This window comes from Somniosus microcephalus, unplaced genomic scaffold (genome assembly GCF_052327205.1).
Source record: "Somniosus microcephalus isolate GS21.2 unplaced genomic scaffold, FLI_Smic_1.0 unresolved_chr1, whole genome shotgun sequence".
In the NCBI taxonomy this organism is placed as follows: Eukaryota; Metazoa; Chordata; class Chondrichthyes; order Squaliformes; family Somniosidae; genus Somniosus; species Somniosus microcephalus.
In genome coordinates this window covers 135,917,052-135,938,536 of record NW_028225179.1, presented here as the reverse complement: position 1 = coordinate 135,938,536, position 21,485 = coordinate 135,917,052, and the positions used below count along the sequence as shown (strand labels likewise).

At 47.0% G+C, this 21,485-nt stretch overlaps 1 long non-coding RNA gene and 1 pseudogene across 1 annotated transcript in view; both read left to right on the top strand.

The window, feature by feature from the left end:
- LOC147095943 (uncharacterized) overlaps nucleotides 1–21,485 on the top strand; it is a 40,459-nt gene that overhangs the window by 8,692 nt on the left and 10,282 nt on the right. The gene's annotated exons all lie outside the window — the stretch shown is intronic.
- On the top strand, nucleotides 13,151–13,532 carry LOC147095944 (histone H2B, gonadal-like; annotated as a pseudogene).

Here is a 21,485-nt window from a genome sequence, read left to right as displayed (position 1 = left end):
AAAACCTGCAAAAGGACATAGACAGGCTAAGTGAGTGGGCAGAGATTTGGCAGATGCAATATAATGTTGGAAAGTGTGAGGTTATGCACTTTGGCAGGAAAAATCAAAGAGCAAGTTATTATCTAAATGGAGAGAAACTGCAAAGTGCTACAGTACAAAGGGATCTGGGGGTCCTGGTGCATGAAACACAAAAAGTTAGTATGCAGGTGCAGCAGGTGATCAAGAAGGCCAATGGAATCTTGGCTTTTATTGCAAGGGGGATGGAGTATAAAAACAGGGAAGTCTTGCTGCAGTTATACAGGGTATTGGTGAGGCCACACCTGGAATACTGCATGCAGTTTTGGTTTCCATATTTAAGAAAAGATATACTTGCTCTCGCAGTGGTTCAGAGAAGGTTCACTCGGTTGATTACAGAGACGAGGGGGTTGACGTATGAGGAAAGGTTGAGTAGGTTGGGACTCTACTCATTGGAGTTCAGAAGAATGAGAGGCGATCTTATCGAAACATATAAGATTGTGAGGGGGCTTGATCGGGTGGATGAGGGGAGGATGTTTCCACTGATGGGTGAGACTAGAACTAGGGGGCATAATCTAAGAATAAGGGGCTGCCCTTTCAAAACTGAGATGAGGAGAAACTTCTTCACTCAGAGGGTAGTAAATCTATGGAATTTGCTACCTCAGAGCTGTGGAAGCTGCAACATTAAATAAATTTAAAATGGAGATGGACAGTTTCCTAGCAGATAAGGGAATTAGGGGTTACGGGGAGAGGGCAGAGAAGTGGATGTGAGTCTAGATTCGGATCAGCCATGATCCTATTGAATGGCGGAGCAGGCCCGAGGGGCTGTATGGCCTACTCCTGCTCCTACTTCTTATGTTCTTATAACACTGCGGGTAACTCCTTCCTATCATAGCCCAGTGCTTCACTCATTCAATAAAGTGCGGGTAACTCCTTCCTATAATAGCCCAATGCTTCATTCCATCAGTACAGTGCAGGTAACTTCTTGCATTGCAAAAGCAAATCACTGGGAATCTGGAATGAATGCTGGAAATAAGCAGGTCACCGACCTGAAACGTTAACTATGAATGTTGCAGTGACCAGATTAAAAAAGTAGAGCATGTTACAGTAATGCAATATAAAATCTTGCAGCACAGGAGGGAGGTCATTCTGCCCATCGTGCCTGCGCCAGCTCCTTCTATCCAATTGGTTCTACTGCTCTTTCCCTATAGCCCTGCAAAAAATGGTTCTTTTTCAATATTTATCCAATTACCTTTAGAAAGTGACAATTGAATCTACTTCCACCGCCCTTTTAGGCAGCGCATTCCAGCTCATAACAACTCACTGTGTTTAAAAAATATCACTGAAGGCGGCAGGAAATATTGAGAGTGGTTAGCAAAGCATATGGGATCTTTGGTTTAATAAATAGAGCTATTGAGTACAAAAGTAGAGAAGTTATGCTGAATCTTTATGAAGCGTTGGTTAGGCCACAACCGGAGTATTGTGTCTAGTTCTGGTCATCACACTTTAGGAAGGATGTGAAGGTCCTTGAGAGGGTGCAGAGGAGATTTACCAGAATGGTTCTGGGGATGGGGGATCTTAGCTACAAGGACAGGTTGGAGAAGCTGGATTTGTTTTCATTAGAGCAAAGGAACCTGAGGGGTGATTTGATAGAGATGTACAAGATTGTGACTGGTTTGGATAGGCTAGATGGGGAAAGGCTGTTCCCACTAGTTGATGGTACAAGGACTAGGGGACAGAGATTTAGGGTTTTGGGCAAGAGATTCAGGGGGGATGTGAGGAAAAACTTTTTTACGCAGCGAGTGGTGAGAACCTGGAACTCGCTGCCGAAGGAAGTGGTGGAAGCAGAGGAGATAAATGTTTTCAAGGGGAGACTGTATAGGCACTTCAGGGAAATAAACTTGCAGGGCTACGGGGATAGAGTGGGGGAATGGGACTGAATGGATTGCTCTACAGAGAGTCAGCATTGACTCGATGGGCCGAATGGCCTCCTTCTGTGCCGTTATGACTCTGACGATGGGCTCGATTTTGCCATTGGTGCGGGCTGGGGGTGTGTCGGCCGCTTTTCATGTCAGCCACCCGACTCCAATTTGATGTGGGAAAAATATGCGATTTTCTCCTAATTGGGCAATTGATTTCCAGCGTGTGGGAACCTCTGGCCCAATTAGTCTTTCCATCCTGAAAGTCACCTCCGATGACGTCATCAATGCTGCTGGATTTAAGGCCTGCAAGCAGCCTTGCTTCTTCTGCAGACTGCAAAGCTTATGCCCTTTGGTGTGATAGATTCCTCCAGACAATATGTCCAGCAGTAGGCCAAAGTCTGCACCAAGGTTCGATGACGCTGCCCTGCAAGCTCTGGTGGCGGGAGCAAAAGGAAATAAGGAGGTGCTCTTCCCTTCCTCAGCGAGGAAGACGCCTCCCCAGCAGACAAAAGCTCTGTCGAAGCAAGTGGCCCAGGAGGTCAACTCTTTCTCTATGTGCCGCAGAACCTGGCTGCAGTGCAGGAAGAGGTTTCATGACCTGCGCACTGGAAAAGTGAGTATGAATTTCCCATCACCCTCAATCTGATCCCCATTGCCTCTCCTCACCAGCACTCAGCTTTGACAACCTCTTCCTCCAAATCCCACTTGACACTGACGTCCCGGAACCCTTACCCATTCCCTCTCTCTCTATGGTCACATTCACCTAACTATTCGACTATGCAGCCCTCACACACCCTATCGCTGTGATACTATGAAAACAACTTACAACACACAGGGAGGGCCCTTGGTCTTGCCACCTCACTCCATCTTTGTCTCCTTCTAACCACCAATGATATGGATTCTCTACATTCACTCCTTCATTCTCACTCAAACTCCACTTGTCTCCCTCATTGCAGGAAAAGAGAGCTCACAATCAGAGGGAAAGAGTGAGGACAGGAAGAGAGCCATCCCCTGGGAGGAGCCGGCCCTGGAGATCGTGAGAGTGGAGGAGGATGTGCAAGTGGGGGACGGACAGACGCGTCCATCAGAGCAAGCTGATGACAATAGTTTATCATCTCTCTCATTGACATTGCATGAGTCACTGATAATGATTCTGATGCTCTAACAGATTGACTTTTGATCATCTGCAATGCTCAATGTGCATGTAACCTTGGCCTCACATCTCTGATTCTTTCCTTTACTTCCCCACAGGACCATCAAAAGCCCCCATCCCACTATCCAGGAGGAACCGCCTGAGCCTCCAAACTCCTCAGAGGAAGCTGCAACCTCTGAGGGTGCAGCGTCAGCAGAATTCAGCACACCCAGCACCAGCACAGACACTCACACCTCGGTGGTACCTTCGCGAGATAGTGCAGTGTTGTCACCTGGTGTATCACAGCTCACAAGTGAGCATCAGTAGATGGTGGAGACAGGGACAGCTATGGAGCATCCTATTCGGAGGGCGCAGGACTATGCCAGCTCGGCTCAGCAGCATGTCGACCCTCTGGCTCTGGGTCCATCCAGAAGAAGAGCGGTGCTGGAACTCCAGGAACAGGTGCACAAGTTCCTGGCAGGTTTTGTCTCCAGGGTCACTGCGAGTGTGGCGTGAATGGAGGAGTCCTTCACTAACATGAGCAGAGCCTTTGTGGAGGCATTGGCGCATGAATGCATCACCACAGAAAGGATGGCAGCCTCCGTGGAAAGGATGGCTACCTTCATGGTAAGGCTGGCTACGGTAGAGGAGAGGATGGCTACGTCCATGAAGGAGCTTAGTCGCCAGGGTATGGAAAAAATGGCATTTGTTCAAAATAGACTAACATCTCTTGAGGAGCGATGGTCAGCTCTAAGGTGCTGTCAAGCTACTTGCTAGCTCTGAAGTGGGGCTGACCCACGAGAGGAATGTTGGTGGCATACAACAAGGAAATGGGGGCTCCTCTCCAAGTGCTCACACAACCATGCCACTGCAAAGCCCTCAGAGCCCACCAGAGTCCCCACCCAACTGAGATCGGCGTCTCAACCCCTGCACAGTCGCAGGAGCAGCAGACTGTTGCCGAGCCCTCACAGGTTCGCAACCCCAGAGGACACCCGTCAAAGGTGGCGAGACAGGAGCAGCAAAAAAGTGAGCAAGGGGCCTCCACACCCACTGAAGCCACAGGGGAAGCACCATGTAGGAGCATGCGTAAGAGGTAGATAATGCACAAGTAGTCACAAGAGTAGTCACTTGGGTGAACTGTTATGTTTAATGTTAAAAAGCCATCAGTTGGTTATTGTCATCAAAAATTCTGATGTCAACTGTTGCAGTTGTGGCGTGTGTATTATCGCTACTGGGACTTCCATGTTGAGGGCTTGCAATTGTCAGTATGGTGGTCAGAATCGTAGGAACCACAAGTTCTTGGCCATTGTCGATGCTCTGGTAAGAAGCTGCGAGGCAAAAGTGCTTGATTGGCTAGGCTAAGCAAATCTGGCCAAGATGAGTGCGTGCCTTGCATCCCGGCCAGCAATGTGCTTGCATGCTGCTGCCGCTGGTTGATGCGCCTCTGCAAGCTGGTTATTGTCACACTCCTCCTCCTCCTCCTCATCTGAGGAGGCTATGTGATGAGCCATTTGTTCCTCAGGCATCTGCAAGCCACGATGCTGTGCCATGTTGTGAAGTGCACAGCAAACCACGACGATTCTGGAGACATGGAAACATAGAAGATAGGAGCAGGAGTAGGCCATTCGGCCCCTCGAGCCTGCTCTGCCATTCAATGTGATCATGGCTGATCATCCAAATTCAGTACCTGGTCCCTGATTTCTCCCCATATCCCTTGATCCCTTTAGCCTTAAGAAATATATCCAACTCCTTCTTGAATATATTTAATGAATTGGCTCAACTGTCTTCTGTGGTAGAGAATTCCACAGGTTCACCACTCTCTGGGTGAAGAAATTCCTCCTCATCTCAGTCCTAAATGGCTTACCCCTTATCCTTGGACTGTGACCCCTGGTTCTGGACTCCCCCACCATCGGGAACAGCCTTCCTGCATCTAATCTGTCTAGTCCTGTTAGAATTTTATAAGTTTCAATGAGATCCCCTCTCATTCTTCTAAACTCCAGCGAATATATGCCCAATCGACCCAATCTCTCTTCATACGCCATTCCTGCCATCCCAGGTATCAGTCTGGTGAATCTTCGCTGAACTCCTTCCATGGCAAGAACATCCTTCCTCAGATAAGGCAACCAAAACTGCACACAATACTCAAGGTGTGATCTCACCAAGGCTCTGTACAACTGCAGCAAGACATCCTTGTTCCTGTACTCAAACCCTCTCGCTACGAAGGCCAACATACCATTTGCCTTCTTAACCGCCGGCTGCACGTGCATGCTTACCTTCAGCGACTGGTGCACAAGGGCATCCAGGTCTCGTTGCACTTCCCCTTCTCCCAATCTATTGCCATTCAGATAATAATCTGCCTTCCTGTTTTTGCCACCAAAGTGGATAACCTCACATTTGTCCACGTTATATTCCATCTGCCATGCTTCTGCCCAATCACCCAACCTGTCCAAATCATCCTGGAGTTTCTCGGCATCCTCCTCCCAGCACACACGCCCACCCAGCTTTGTGTCATCTGCAAATTTGGAGATATTGGCCCAGAAATTCGGCTCTCCCCGGGTGAGTACGCATGGGGTACTCACCCGTAGGCCGAATGGAATTGCCGGTATCCTGCATACATTGCGAATGCACGGGAAACTGGCACTTCCGATCCTCTGAAGAGGTTCAGAGGTCGAACGCGTGCGCAGGGGAGGCTGCGCGTGCACTTTGAACTTCGGTTTTTTTTTTACAGGCTTTCCCGGGAGTGTAAATCTGCAGGATTTACACATTTAAAAAGCAGGCGTAAAGCCTGCTTTTTGCAAGGTAAGTGGTCAATTAATTAAAATTAAATCATTTTTTCTACAGGTTTTGTTATGTTCATTAATAACTAGTAGTTTTCATTAAGAAAACAGCTAGCTTCTAGCTAGGCATTTATTCAGTACACGTTCTCTAGGTACAGTATCTGTAGAAATGCAGCATGTGTGCTCCTGTGTGCAGGCTGCCATCTTGACTGTTGCCTTGTGGGTAGCCTAGTGCCTCATGGGTAATGTAGTCTTAATATATATACAGCTGGGTAGTGTAGTCTTATACATACAGCTATATACAGCTCTACGGCTCCACCTAGTGTCCACTTATAGAATGACATGTTATTGATCACTACATTCCCCTTTGAGGTTTAACAAAATCAATATCAAATCAACTTTCAAGAAAACAATAAAGATAATATCAGTAACACTTTTGTTAGTGCTCTATTAACATAAACATTTTCAAAACAGTCAACACATTTTCAAAGCTTTACATTGTACTCAAAGATTAAGTCTATCAGGCTTTTTTACTTCACGTGTGGATCTTAACACGGGTAAGTCTGATGTGTCTTCATGAGATTGTTCTGGCGGTGAATGACAAGATGCAGTTGCGGCATTGTCATCAATCTGCTCTTGTATAGATCGAGGTCTCCTTGCGATCTTTGCTTGGAGAGGGTTTCAGCGTTTCCTTCACTCTTCATGCCATAACTCTCAATGTAGTCAATGCACTCTCGAAAAACTGCTGGCAGCTGGATCCCATCATACAGCATAGTCCTCTCAGCAGCCTCGGCTAATGGAACACCAAAGATTGGCCTGAGGGAAGAAGGAGTATCCACCGGAACTGCTTCCTGCTCTGGTGCAGGCTTCTTCTTTTTCTTTTTCTCTTTCCACTGCTTAACAACATCTGCTGCGGTTATATCTTTGGACTTTTTCTCCTTGTGTTTTTCCTCTTTGTGCTTTTCTTCCTTTGGCTTCTCTTTGATCTTAAAGTCTTTTTCTTCTTGGAGAAACTAGGCTTTTTGAAGACATGGATACCCTTTGGCCTTTTCATCCTTGATGGGCTCTCTGCTTCATCACCTGAGTCATCTGGTCTGCTTATGGCACAGGTTTATATGGTAGACTCTCTTGGCCATTTCTAAGTCTTCACAAGCTTTGTCACCTAGTATCGAATCAAGTCTTTCAGCCACAACAGAAAACATGAGATGATGCACTTTGTCTTTGACTGTCACTTGAAGTCTGCATACACCTAAGCTATCTATTTTCTGTCCATTATAGCTCTTCAGTAGTACTGACTTTTTCTGTATTTTGGGCTTTTCTTTCATATTTTTTATGTCACTCATACTGATTAAGTTTGCTTTTGCCCCAGTGTCCAGTTTCAATGTAACTAATGCTCCATTTATCTGCAGTGGGATCATCCATTTGTCCACTTTTACTGCATTGACTTTACGTTCAGCATTGTCCATTTCTGAGGGCTGCACATTTTCTGTATCTTTTTTGATATCGTCACATGACACCATTCCTAAAAAAATGTCTCACTTAAATCAGTGCCCTCAATCACATTAACGTCAAGTCAAGTCAAATCAAATCAAATCAACTTTTATTGTCATTGTTAGTGCACAAGTGCAGTACAACGAAACGTAGGCTTGCGGCTCCCGAGAGTGTACATTTGGATTAAGACATTTAAACATTCAACATACATTTGGCTTGTAGTATATTAACATAACATAACCATAATAAAGTGCATTGGCAGATGTGCAGGCTTTAGAGTTTGTTTGTGGAGTTCAGTAGGATGACCGCCCTGGGAAAGAAGCTGTTCCTAAATCTGGTCGTACGGGTGCGAATGCATCTGTAGCATCTCCCAGATGGCAGGAGGGCGAACAGACTGGCTGGGGTGGGTAGGGTCTTTGATGATGGACCGTGACCTCCGTAGACAGCGTTTCTGGTATATGTGCTCTATGGTCGGTAGCCGGGTGCCGGTAATGCGTTGGGCAGTTTTGACTACCCGCTGCAGGGCTTTCCGGTCATAGTAGCTACAGCTGCCATACCATACTGTGATACAGTTTGTCAGGATGCTCTCTATAGTGCAGTGGTAAAAGTTAGAGAGGATCAGGGGTGACAGGTTACATCCCTTCAGCCTCCTTAGGAAATATAGGCGTTGCTGGGCCTTCTTCACCAGAGAGGAGGTATTGAGGGACCAGGAGAGGTCTTCCGTGATGTGGACTCCGAGGAACTTAAAGCTGGCCACCCTTTCCACCACAGCCCCATTGATGTGGATGGGGGTGTGACTTCCGCCTTTGGACTTCCTGAAGTCCACAATGATTTCTTTGGTTTTCTTGATGTTAAGGGCCAGGTTGCTATCGGCGCACCACTTCACGAGATGCTGGACCTCCTCCCTGTAGGCTGACTCATCATTGTTGGTGATCTGGCCCACTACCGTGGTGTCATCCGCAAACTTGATGATGGTGTTAGAACCATGAACAGCCACACAGTCGTGGGTGAAGAGGGAGTAGAGGAGGGGGCTCAGCACACATCTTTGTGGGGCCCCCGTGTTCAGGGTCGGGGGGGGGGAGGTGTTGTTACCTAATTTGACAGACTGGGGTCTGTTTGTTAGGAAGTCCAGGGTCCAGTTGCAGAGGGAAGTTTTCAGGCCAAGAGTTTGGAGTTTGGTGGCCAGCTTGTTGGGGACGATAGTGTTGAATGCTGAGCTGTAGCCTATGAACAGCATTCTGATGTAGGTCTCCTTACCATCTAGGTGATTCAGTGCCGAGTGTAGAGCAGTTGTGATTGCATCCTCCGTTGATCTGTTTGCACAATAGGCAAACTGGTGTTGGTCAAGAGAGGCAGGAACACTAGCTTTGATGTGGGCTAAGACGAGTCTCTCAACACTTCATTATGATGGGTGTGAGTGCGACAGGTCGATAGTCATTCAGGCACGTCACAACCGTTTGTTTTGGCACAGGAATAATGGTAGCGGTCTTGAAGCATGTAGGGACTACTGCCTGGGCAGTAGGGACTACAACCTTGTTGCCCTTTCATTGCCAAACAATGCTTTTCAAAAGTAAAAACAAAGTGATTCTTTCCATTACACTTTGTGCACATTTTTCCAAACGCTGGGCATTGTCTTAACTGGTGTTTGTAACCGCAGCGTTCACAATTAAAAATTTCATCCTCCGATTGCTTTTCATTTCTGTTCTGCCCACGTTTCTTCCCCTTGTAGGACACAGCACCGACAGCAGCATTTTCACTCATTACAATCGCATCATTATTGATTTCACTGAAAGTCTTCGCGTGCTTTCGAGCTAGCTCGCTGGCTTGGCATATTTTCACTGCATTTTCCAAATTTAGTTCGGTTTCTCTCAACAGATGTTCCCTGACTTTTTTATCATGAATACCAAACACAATCTGGTCACGAATCATGGATGATTTCAGCTCACAGAAATTACATGTCTGTGCTTTCAGTTTCAGGTCAGTTATAAAGCTATCAGAAGTCTCCTTTTGTTGCTGTGTCTGAGACCGGAAGATGTATCTTTCATACGTCTCATTCTTTTTGGGAGAGCAATGTGCATCAAATATTTTTAGCACATCTTCTAATTTTTCTCTGTTCTCTGCTGGATTAAATACAAATGTATTAAATACCTCTATCACCTGTGGGCCTGCAACCGTAAGCAGCAACACTATCTTCCTTGCGTCTGGCTTCGTACCGAATCCGATGGCTGCAATGTAGAGTTCGAATTGCTGTTTAAAAGCCCGCCAATTGTAGTCGATTTTTTCCTGTGAGATTCAAACACTCTGGTGGCTTCAAATTCTCCATGTCGCTTTTCACAATCTTCAGCAGATCTTCACCATCCTGGTACCATGTTATGTTCATTAATAACTAGTAGTTTTCATTAAGAACACAGCTAGCTTCTAGCTAGTCATTTATTCAGTACACGTTCTCTAGGTACAGTATCTGTAGAAATGCAGCATGTGTGCTCCTGTGTGCAGGCTGCCATCTTGACTGTTGCCTTGTGGGTAGCCTAGTGCCTCATGGGTAATGTAGTCTTTATATATATATATATATATATATATATATATATATATATATACACAGCTGGGTAGTGTAGTCTTATACATAAAGCTATATACAGCTCTATGCAGCTCTACGGCTCCACCTAGTGTCCACTATAGAATGACATGTTATTGATCACTACAGGTTTATTATTTTTAAATACTTTAAAGCAAGGTAAGTTTATTTTTAGCCCCGTTATAACATAAAATTATTTTTTTCAAAAATTTAAATTACTGTTTAAAATAGTTATTTAATGTAATTTATAGTTTATTTAAAAGCGTGATTTAAAAAAAAATTATTTGAAAGTTTACTGCTATTTTGGGCCCGTAGTATTTATAAGTTTTGACCGGTCTACCTGTCAATCTTATGAATGGGCTTTTCCCTCCTCCGATTGGCTGCCCATGGCTCACGTGATCCCGGGGACGCTTCGCACTATCTACGCCCCTGGGACACGCAAGCGCAGCGCGCCGGCAGCTGGGCCGGTCCCCGGAGCGGAATTCGATGGGGCCCTACAGCTCAACTGCCGGCGCGCAAGGTAAGTGCAGGTCGGGGGCTTACACCCGCGGGAAGCCCCCGACCCGAATTTCTGGGCCATTACATCTAGTTCCCCTGTCTAGATCATTAATATATATTGTGAGTAGCTGGGGTCCAAGGACTGATCCCTGCGGTACCCCACTAGTCACTGCCTGCCACTCAGAAAAAGACCCGTTTATTCCAACTCTTTTTCCTTTCTGTCTGCCAACCAGTTTTCTATCCAAGTCAATACCTTGCCCCCAATCCCATGTGCCTTAACTTTACACGCTAATCTCTTATGAGGGACCTTATCGAAAGCCTTCTGAAAGTCCAAATATACCACATCCACTGGTTCTCCCCTTATCTATTTTATCAGTTACATCCTCAAAAAATTCCAGTAGATTAGTCAAGCACGATTTACCTTTTGTAAATCCATGTTGACTTTGTCCCATCCTGTCACTGTTTTCCAAGTGCTCTGCTATTACATCTTTTATAATGGACTCTAGCATTTTCCCCACTACTGATGTCAGGCTTACCGGTCTGTAATTCCCTGTTTTCTCCCTACCAACTTTTTTGAATAGTGGGTTAATATTAACTACCCTCCAATCCATGGGTACTGTTCCAGATTCCAACGAATGTTGGAAGATGATCAGCAATGCATCTATTTCTAGGGGCACTTCCTTAAGTGCCCTAGGATGTAGATTATCAGGCCCTGGGGATTTATCGGCCTTCAGTCCCATCAATTTCCTTAACACCATTTCCTTACAAATACTGATTTCTTTCAGTTCCTCCCCTTCATCGGACCCTATGTTCCCCGACATCTCTTGGAGGTTATTTGTGTCCTCCTTTGTGAAGACAGAACGAAAATATGTATTTAATTTGTCTGCCATTTCTTTGGTAGAAGATCAGCCACGATCTTATTGAATGTGGGAGCAGGCTCAAGGGGCCGAATGGTCGAATCCTGCTCCTAATTCTTATGTTTTTAAAGGTCATTGATCTGAAACGTTTTTCTCTCTCCAGAGAAGGCCTGGCCCGCATTTTCCACTTGCATGCATGAAATGATTCAGCCACTTCATGCCCCTGTTTCTGCCTGGAAACCCACTTTAATCCTGCTCTCCTTCCCACACAATAGCAGTTTAATTGCATTTGATGGTGGTCAGAGTGCTTTCAATCAAGATGGTACATTGAATTCCCGATGAGCAGGAGAATGCAAACCTGCTTCCCGACATAATCCTTTTCATGTCCTTGTAGTGTCAGCCAGTTGCTCAGTTGGTAGCGCTCTTGCCTCTGAGTCAGAAGGTTGTGGGTTCAAGTGCCACTCCAGAGATTTGAGCACAGAAATCTAGGCTGACACTCCAGAGCAGTGCTGAGGGAGTGCTGCACTGTCAGAGGTGCTGTCTTTCGGATGAGATGTTAAACCAAGGCCCTGCCTGCTCTCTCGGGTGTATGTAAAAGATCCCATGGCAGTATTTCGAAGAAGAGCAGGAGAGTTATCCCCGGTGTCCTGGCCAATGCTTATCCCTCACCCAAAATAACAAAATGATCTGGTCATTATCACATTGCTGTTTGTGGGAGCTTGCTGTGTGCAATTTGGCTGTCGCTTCATTGGCTGTAAAGTGCTTTGGGACGTCCGGTGGTGGTGAAAGGCGCTATAGAAATGCAATTCTTTCTTCTTTCTATGACAATGTGCAGCAGGAAGTTTAATTAATGTTACTTTTTTTCAAATGGCAAAATCTTTACTCAAATAGTCTATTCCTATCCTTTTCCACCTCTCGTCTATTTCCACCTCCGTAACATTGCCTGACTCCGCTCTGCCTCAGTTGAAACCCTCATCCATGCCTTTGTTACCACTAGACTTGACTATACCAACACACTCCTGGCCGGCATCTCGCATTCCACCCTACGTAAACTTGAGGTGATCCAAAACTCGGCAGCCCGTGTCCTAACTTCACCCATCACCCCACGTGCTCGCTGACCTACATTGGCTCCCAGTTAAGCAATGCCTCAATTTCAAAATTCTCAACCTTGTTTTCAAATCCCTCCATGGCTTTGCCCCATCTCTATCTCAGTAATCTCCTCCAGCCCCACCTCCCTCACCCGCCTGAGATATGTGTGCTCCTCTAATTCCGCCCTCTTGAGCATCCCTGAGTATAATCACTCAATCATTGGTGGCCGTGCCTTCAGCTGCCGAGGCCTCATGCTCTGGAATTCCCTGCCTAAACCTCTCTGCCTCTCTCTCCTCCTTTAAGGCGCTCCTTAAAACCTACCTCTGAGCAAGATTTCTGTCACATGCCCCAATACCACCTTATGTGGATCGGTGTCTTTTTTTTGGTCTCCTGTGAGGTGCCTTGGGGGAGGTTTTACCACGTAAGAGGCGCTATATAAATGCACGTTGTTGTTTGCTGAGACTTTTTGTTGCACTTTAACGCACGTGCAATACTTTTTGCAGCGAATTTCAAGAGTGCAAGTAAAATTAAAACAAGAAGCCAATGCTGGAAACACTCAGCAAGTCAGGCAGCATCTTGCAGTGGGTAGAGCGCGGCACGGAGCTGCCACTCAAAGCCGCCGATCACATGGGCTGCGGCGACCAGAGGGCCCAGCAGCCAATCGGAAAAGGGGTCGCCGCCTGATCCGCTCATTTGCATAACGGTTCTATATAAGATGGCGGCGCGGCAGCAGCCAGCAGTGTGTCCGGAGCGGTCCGGACGCGACGAGTGGGAGCGAGTTTTGCTTTGCTTCCATGATGCCCGAGACGGCCAGCAAGGTGATCACCAAGAAGGTGGCCTCCAAGTCGCACCACAAGGGCGACCGCAAGTGGCGGTGTGCCCGCAGGGAGAGCTACGGCATCTACGTCTATAAGGTGCTGAAGCAGGTGCACCCCGACACTGGTACCTCCTCCAAGGCCATGAGCATCATGAACTCGTTCGTCAACGACGTCTTCGACCGCATCGCCTGGGAGTCCTCCCGCCTGGCCCACTACAGCTGGCAGCACACCATGTCCTCCCGGGAGATCCAGACTGCCGTCCGCCTGCTGGTGCCCAGCGAGCGTGCCCAGCGAGCTGGCCAAGCACACCGTGTCCGAGGGCACCAAGGCGGTCACTAAGTACACCAGCTCCAATTGAAAGGGGGCCCGGCCTTAATCACCACTCGGTACCCACACGCACCCCCGAAAAAAAACAACCAAACAACGGCTCTTTTCAGAGCCAACCTCACCCACTCTTTAGCAGAGAGCTCTTAACCAACTTATTTTGCACCATTTAGTTCTTGTTTCACACTGAAGGAGACTGAGGAATAAAGGGATGTACCAACAACTGGCATATATATTATACAGCAGCCTTTAATCTACTGAAACATCCCAAGCATCTTCACAAAAATTTGACACCCAACTGCATAAGGAGCTGCTTTGTTTTGTATTCGTTCTCGGGATGTGGGCAAAGAGCTGGCATTTATCACCCATCCCCAATCACCCTCCTCGAGAAGGTGGTGGTGTGACCTTGTGGTGAAGGCGCTCCCACAGTGTTGACAAAACTTGACACCGAGCCCCATCGTGACGTGGGATGCAAGTGGCGTTGGCAAGGCCAGCATTTATTGTCCATCCCCGATCGCCCTTGAGAAGGTGGGGGTGAGCCGCCTTCTTGAACCGCTGCAGTCCGTGTGGTGAAGGTACTCCCACAGTGCTGTTAGGAAGGGAGTTCCAGCATTTTGACTCAGCGACGATGAAGGATCGGTGATATATTTCCAAGTCGGGATGGTGTGTTACTTGGAGGGGATCTTGGAGGTGGTGGTGTTCCCATTCACCTGCAGCCCTTGTCCTTCTAGGTGGTGCAGGTCACGGGTTTGGGAGATGCTGTTAGGACAGGTGAGCGAAAGCTTGGTCGAAAAGGTATGTTTCAAGCAGCGTCTTAAAGGAGGAGAGAGAGGCGGAGAGGTTTGGGAAGGGAATTCCAGAGCTTAGGGCCCTGGCAGCTGAATGCACGGCCGCCAATGGTGGAGCAATTAAAATAGGGGATGCGCAAGAGACCAGAATTAGAGGAGCGCAGAGATCTCAGAGGATTGTAGGGCTGGAGGTGGTTACAGAGATAGGGAGGGGCGAGGCCATGGAAGGATTTGAAAATGAGGATGAGAATTTTAAAATCAAGGTGTTGCTTAACCTGAAGCCATTATAGTTCAGCGAGCACAGGGGCGATGGGTGAACGGGACTTGGTGTGAGTTATTACGTTGCAACACAGGTTAAGAAAGCCGTTGGGAGATAAAAAAAAAAGCAAAATACACTTGCATTTCTAGAGGAATAGGATTTAAAGCAGAGAAGTTATGTTAAACTTATATAGAACCTTGGTTAGACCACACTTGGAGTACTGTGAACATTTCTGGTCTCCATATTATAGAAAGGATACAAGATCATAAGAAATAAGAGCAGGAGTAAACCATAAGGTCCATCAAGCCTGCTCCGCCATTTAATAGGATCATGGCTGATCATCGACCTCCGCTCCACTTTCCCGCCCGATCTCCATGTCCCTTGATTCCAAAATTCTATCTATCTCAGGCTTCAATATACTCAAAGATCAGCCTCCACAGCCCTCTGGGGCAGAGAGTTCCAAAGATTCACAACCCTCTGGGTGAAGAAATTCCTCCTCATCTCAGTCTTAAATGGCCTACCCCTTATCCTGAGACTATGCCCTCTACTTCTAGACACTCCAGCCAGGGGAAACAACCTCTCAGCATCTACCAGCTCAATCAGCTCCGATGGACGGGTCACATTGTCCACATGCCCGATACGAGACTTCCAAAACACGCGCTCTACTCAGAGCTCCGGCACGGCAAGAGAGCCCCAGGTGGGCAGAGGAAACGCTTCAAGGATACCCTCAAAGTCTCCTTGAAAGTGCGACATCCCCACTGACACCTGGGAATCCTTGGCCCAAGACTGCACAAAGTGGAGGAGAAGCATCCGGGAAGGCGCTGAACACCTCGAGTCTCTTCGTTGGGAGCAAGCAGAAGCCAAGCGCAGGCAGCACAAAGAGCACACGTCAGCCCAAGTATCCCACCCACCCGCACCTACAACCACCGCCTGCCCCATCTGTGATGGAGACTGTAGGTCCCGCATTGGACTCATCAGTTACCTGCAAACTCATTTTTAATGTGGAAGCAAGTCATCCTCGGTTCTGAGGGACTGCCTAAGAAGAAGAATCTACCCTGTCAATCCCTTTCAGAATCTTGTATGTTTCAAGGAGATCACCTCTCATTCTTTAAACTCCAGAGAGTATAGGCCCATTCTACACAATCTCTCATCATAGGACAGCCCTCTCATCCCAGGAATCAATCTAATGAACCTTTGTTGCACCGCCTCCAAGGCAAGTATATCCTTCCTTAGGTAAGGAGAACAAAACTGTGCACAATACTCCAGGTGTGGTCTCACCAAGGCCCTGTACAATTGTAGCAAGACTTCCTTACTCTTATACTCCAACCCCCTTGCAATAAAGGCCAACATGCATTTGCCTTCCTTATTGCTTGCTGTACCTGCAGGCTAGCTTTCTGTGTTTCTTGCATGAGGACACACAAATCTCTCTGAACACCAACATTTGAAAGTTTCTCACCATTTAAAAAATATTCTGTTTTTCTATTCTTCCTACCAAAGTAAATAACCTCACATTTTCCTACATTATACTCCATCTGCTACCTTACTGCCCACTCACTTAGTCTATCTATCTCCTTCGTAGGCAGTCCCTCAGAACCGAGGATGATTTGCTTCCACATTAATAATGAGTTCGCAGGCGACTGATTCGTCCAATGAGGGGCCTACAGTCTCTGTCACAGGTGGGGCAGACGGTGGTTGAAGGGGCGGGTGGGTGGGGTGCTTGGGTTCATGTGCGCTCCTTGCGCTGCCTGCGCTTGGCTTCCGCTTGCTCCCGGCGAAGAGACTCGAGGTGTTCGGCGCCTTCCCGGATGCTTCTCCTCCCCTTTTTGCGGTCTTAGGCCAGTGAATCCCAGGTGTCGGTGGGGATGTTACACTTTTTCAAGGAGACTTTGAGGGTGTCCTTGAAGCGTTTCCTCTGCCCACCTGGGGCTCTCTTGCCGTGCCGGAGCTCCGAGTAGAGCGCTTGTTTTGGGAGTCTTGTATAGGGCATGTGGACAATGTGACCCGTCCATCGGAGCTGATTGAGCATGGTCAGAGCTTCGATGCTGGGGATGTTGGCCTGAGCAAGAACATGGACGTTGGTGTGCCTATCCTCCAAATGGATTAGTAGGATCTTGCGGAGGCAGCGTTGGTGGTCCTCTCCAGTGCTTTGAGGTGCCTGCTGTACATGATCCATGTCTCTGAGTCATACAGCAGGGCGGGTATCACTGCTGCTCTGTAGACCATGAGCTTATTGCTGGGTTTGAGGTCCTGGTCTTCAAACACTCTCTTCCTCAGGCGACCGAAGGCTGCACTGGCACACTGAAGGCGGTGTTGGACTTCGTCGTCGACGTCTGCCCTTGTTGACTGTAGGCTCCCGAGGTATGGAAAGTGGTCCACGTTGCCCAAGGCCTTGTCATGGATTTTGATAATCGGGGGGCAATACTGTGTGGCGGGGGCAGGTTGGTAGAGGACCTTTGTCTTACGGATGTTTAATGTAAGGCCCATGCTCTCGTATGCTTCGGTGAAGGTGTTGACGATGGTTTGGAGTTCGACCTCCGAGTGAGCACAGACGCAAGCATCGTCTGCATACTGTAATTCGATGACAGAGGATAGGACGACCTTGGATCTGGACTGGAGGTGATGGAGGTTGAACAGTTTCCCGTTTGTTCTGTAAATTAGCTCCACTCCAGTGGGGAGCTTACTGAGGGTGAGATGGAGCATTGCAGCACCGAAGATCGGGAAGAGCGTTGGTGCGATGACACAGCCTTGCTTGACCCCGGTTCATAAGTGAATTGGGTCTGTGGTGGAACCGTTGGTCAGGGTCACTGCTGCATGTCATCGTGAAGCAGGCGGAAGATGGTGACAAACTTTTGAGGACAGCGAAGCCTTTGTGAGATCAAAGAAGGCCACGTACAGTGGTTGGTGCTGTTCCCTTCATTTCTCTTGTAAACTTGGATCTGGACTGGAGGTGATGGAGGTTGAACAGTTTCCCGTTCATTCTGTAAATTAGCTCCACTCCAATGGGGAACTTACTGAGGGTGAGATGGAGCATTGCAGCAAGGAAGATCGAGAAGAGCGCTGGTGCGATGGCACAACCTTGCTTGACCCCGGTTCATACGTGAATTGGGTCTGTGAAGATCATGTCCATTGTGGCGCTTAGTGGGCAGAATCCGCATTGCCACTCTGGGAGGAGCTCTTCGGCCACTGGGAGAAAGCGATTGAGGAGGATTCTTGCAATGACTTTCCCTGTGGCAGAGAGCAGGGAAACTCCTCTGTAATTACTGCAATCGGACTTGTCATCTTTCTTGAAGATGGTCACAATTATGGCATCTCTGAGATCCCCGGCAAGCTCTCCTCCTTTCAGATAAGAGAAAATAGTTCATGAATTTGCGCCAGTAGTGCTTCTCTGCCATGCTTTAGTGCTTCGGCGGGGATTCCATCTGCTCCTGAGGCCTTGTTGTTCTTCAGTTGTCAGACGGCCTTTTCAACCTCATGCCGGGCTGGGGTTTTGCTGAGATGGTGGTGGGTAGCATGCTGTGGGATGGAGTTGAGGACACTCGCGTTGAAGACAGAGTCTTGGTTAAGGAGATCTTTGAAATGCTCCTTCCAGCGGGCACTGACTGCTTCCCTGCCCTTGATAAGTACCTCTCCGTTCTTGGCCCACAGTGGGGAAGGGCCTTGGGTGCTTGGGCCATAGATGGTCTTGACTGTGCTAAAGAATCCACACACGTCGTGGTTGTCAGCTAGCTGCTGGATCTCCTGCGCTTTCTCCACCCACCATCTGTTCTTTAGGTCACGAGTTTTTTGTTGGACCTCAGCCTTCAGGCTTCTGTAGAGCTGCTTTCTTGCTCTCGAGTTCTGTTGCTGTTTCCAGATCAGAAATGCCTTGTGCTTGCGGCTTATTAGCTCCTGGATCTCCTGGTCATTCTCGTCGAACCAGTCTTGGTGCTTCCTGGTCGAGTGACCGAGCGTCTCTTCACAGGTGCTGATTATGGAGGCCTTGAGTGCAGACCAGGCGCTGTTTACACTCTGTGTCTCTGCATCATTGGGAGTCGTCAAGGTTGTTTGTGAGGTGCAGACTGAATAGGGCTTTCTTAGCAGGGTCTTTGAGTGCTCCAGCGTTAATTTTCCTGCAGCATGGTTTCTGTTGCCGCCGCTGTTTGTTTTGGGGCTACATTGATGGAGATGACAGAACGGATTTGGCGGTGGTCTGTCCAGCAGTCTTCAGCTCCTTTCATGGTGTGTGTGACGTGGACGTCCTTGCGATCCCTCGCTCGGACGATGACGTAGTCCAGCAGATGCCAGTGCTTGGAACGAGGGTGCTGCCAAGTTCTAAGCATTTTGACAAGAGGAGAGTACCGTTGGAGTTGGCTTTCCCTACCCCCTTTCTGCCGATCACACCTCTCCAGAGGTCTGTGTCCTTTCCAACTCTGGCATTGAAGTTTGTCTCACTTAGTCTATCTATATCCCCTTGCAGACTCTCTATTGTTCTCACGGCTTACTGTCCCGTCGAGCTTTGTATCATCAGCAAACTTGGATACATTACACTTGGTCCCTTCATCTAGGTCATTAATATAGATTGTAAATAACTGAGGCCCCAACACTGATCCTTGCGGCACCTTACTAGTTACAGCCTGCCAACCTGAAAAAGATCCGTTTATCCCTACTCTCTGTTTTCTGTCCGTTAACCAATCCTCTATCCATGCTACTATATTACCCCCAACCCCATGAGCCCTAATCTTGTGTAATAACCTTTTATGTGGCACCTTATCAAATGCCTTTTGGAAATCCAAATATACTACATCCACTGGTTCCCCTTTATCTACCCTGCTAGTTACATCCTCAAAAACTCTAATAAATTTGTCAAACACGATTTCCCTTTCATAAAACCATGTTGACTCTGCCTAATCATGTTATGATTTTCTAAGTGCCCTGATACCACTTCCTTAACAATGGATTCTAGCATTTTCCCGAAGACTGATGTCAGGCTAACAGGCCTATAATTTACTGTTTTTTCTTTCCCTCCTTTCTTGAATAGCGGAGTTACATTTGCGACCTTCCAATGCGCTCGGACCATTCCAGAATCTAGGGCATTTTGGAATGTCAAAACCAATGCATCCACTATCTCTTCAGCCACCTCATTTAGAACCCTAGGATGTAGGTCGCCAGGTCCAGGGGATTTGTCGGCTTTTAGTCCCATTAGTTTCTCTAGTACTTTTTCTCTACTTGTATTAACTATGTTAAGTTCCTCACCCTCATTAGACCCTTGGTTCCCACCATTTTTGGTATGCTTTTTGTGTCTTCTACTGTGAAGACAGATACAAAATATTTGGTTAATGTTTCAGCCATTTCCTTATTCCCCATAATAATTTCTTCTGTCCCAGCCTCTAAGGGACCAACATTTACTTTTGCTACTTTCTTCCTTTTTACCTATTTGTAGAAGCTCTTACAATCTGCTTTTATATTTCTTGCTAGTTTTCTCTCATTCTATTTTTTCCCTTTTTATCAATTTTTTAGTGAACCTTTGCTGGTTTCTGAAACTCCCCCAATCCTCAGGCTTACTATTATTCTTTGCAACATTATAAGTTTCTTCTTTCAATTTAATGCTATCCTTAACTTCTTTAGTTAGCCACGGTTGGATGACTTTTCCCGTGGAGTTTTTGGTTCTCAATGCAATGTATTTTTGTTGAGAATTATGAAATATTTCTTTAAATGCTAGCCACTGCTTATCTACTGCCATACCTTTTAATCTATTTTTCCAATCTACCTTAGCCAACTCACCCCTAATATCTATGTAATTGGCTTTATTTAAGTTCAAGACTCTAGTTACGGTCTTAGGCAATTCACTCTCAAAATTAAGTGAAATTCTATCATATTATGATCACTCTGCCCCAGAGGCGCCTTTACTATGAGATTGTTAATTAACCGTGTCTCATTACACAATACAAGATCTAAAATAGCCTGTTCACCGGTTGGTTCCATGACATATTCTACTAGGAAACTGTCCTGAATGCATTCCATGAACTCGTCCTCCAGACTACCTTTGCCAATTTGATTTGTCCAGCCTATATGAAGATTAAAGTCCCCCAAGATTTTTGCATTACCTTTGTTGCAAGCTCCTACCATTTCTTGATTAATATTCTGTCCAACGGTATAGCTACTGTTAGGGGACCTATGTACTACTCCTACCAATGTTTTGTGCCCCTTGTTATTCCTTATCTCCACCAATACTGATTCTACTTCCTGATGTTCCGAGCTGAGAATCTTTCTCGCTACTGTCCTTATGTCATCCTTTATTATCAGGGCCCCTCCCCCTCCTTTTCCATTCTGCCTGTCTTTTTGAAACGTTAAGTACCCTGGAACATTTAGAGGCACTGGAGAAGGAGCGAAAGAAGATTTGCAAAGGACGATACCAGAACCAAGAGGTGATACCGATCAGGAAAGATTGAACAGGCTGGGAGACATTCCTCTAGAAATGAGAAGACTGACGACTGAGTGAACTGAGAGGTGTTAAAAATTCTGAAAGGGTTTGATAGGGTAAAATTCCCCTCATGGTGTGAAGCACCATATATATGCTGAGGACACCCAGCTTTCTCTCTCCCAAATCACTCTTGACACCTCTATTACCTTCGTGTTGTCAGGCTGCTTGTTGACTTTATGCCGGGGGTAGGCGGGGCCAGTGCGGGGGTGTTCAAGTCATTTCACCCACGAGGACTTTTAACGTGAATATGTCTCTGATAACTCATCTCACCTCATCGCATCGCATTGAAGGGGTTTGATATGGTAGACACTGAGGAGATATATCAACTTGTGGGGTTGTCCATTTATTAAGTTACTAATAAATCCAGAAGGGAATTCAGGAGAAACTTCTTTACCCAGAGAGTGGCGAGAATGTGGAACTCGCTACCACAAGGAGTGGTTGAGGCGAATAGTATAGATGTATTTGAAGAGAAGCTCGGAA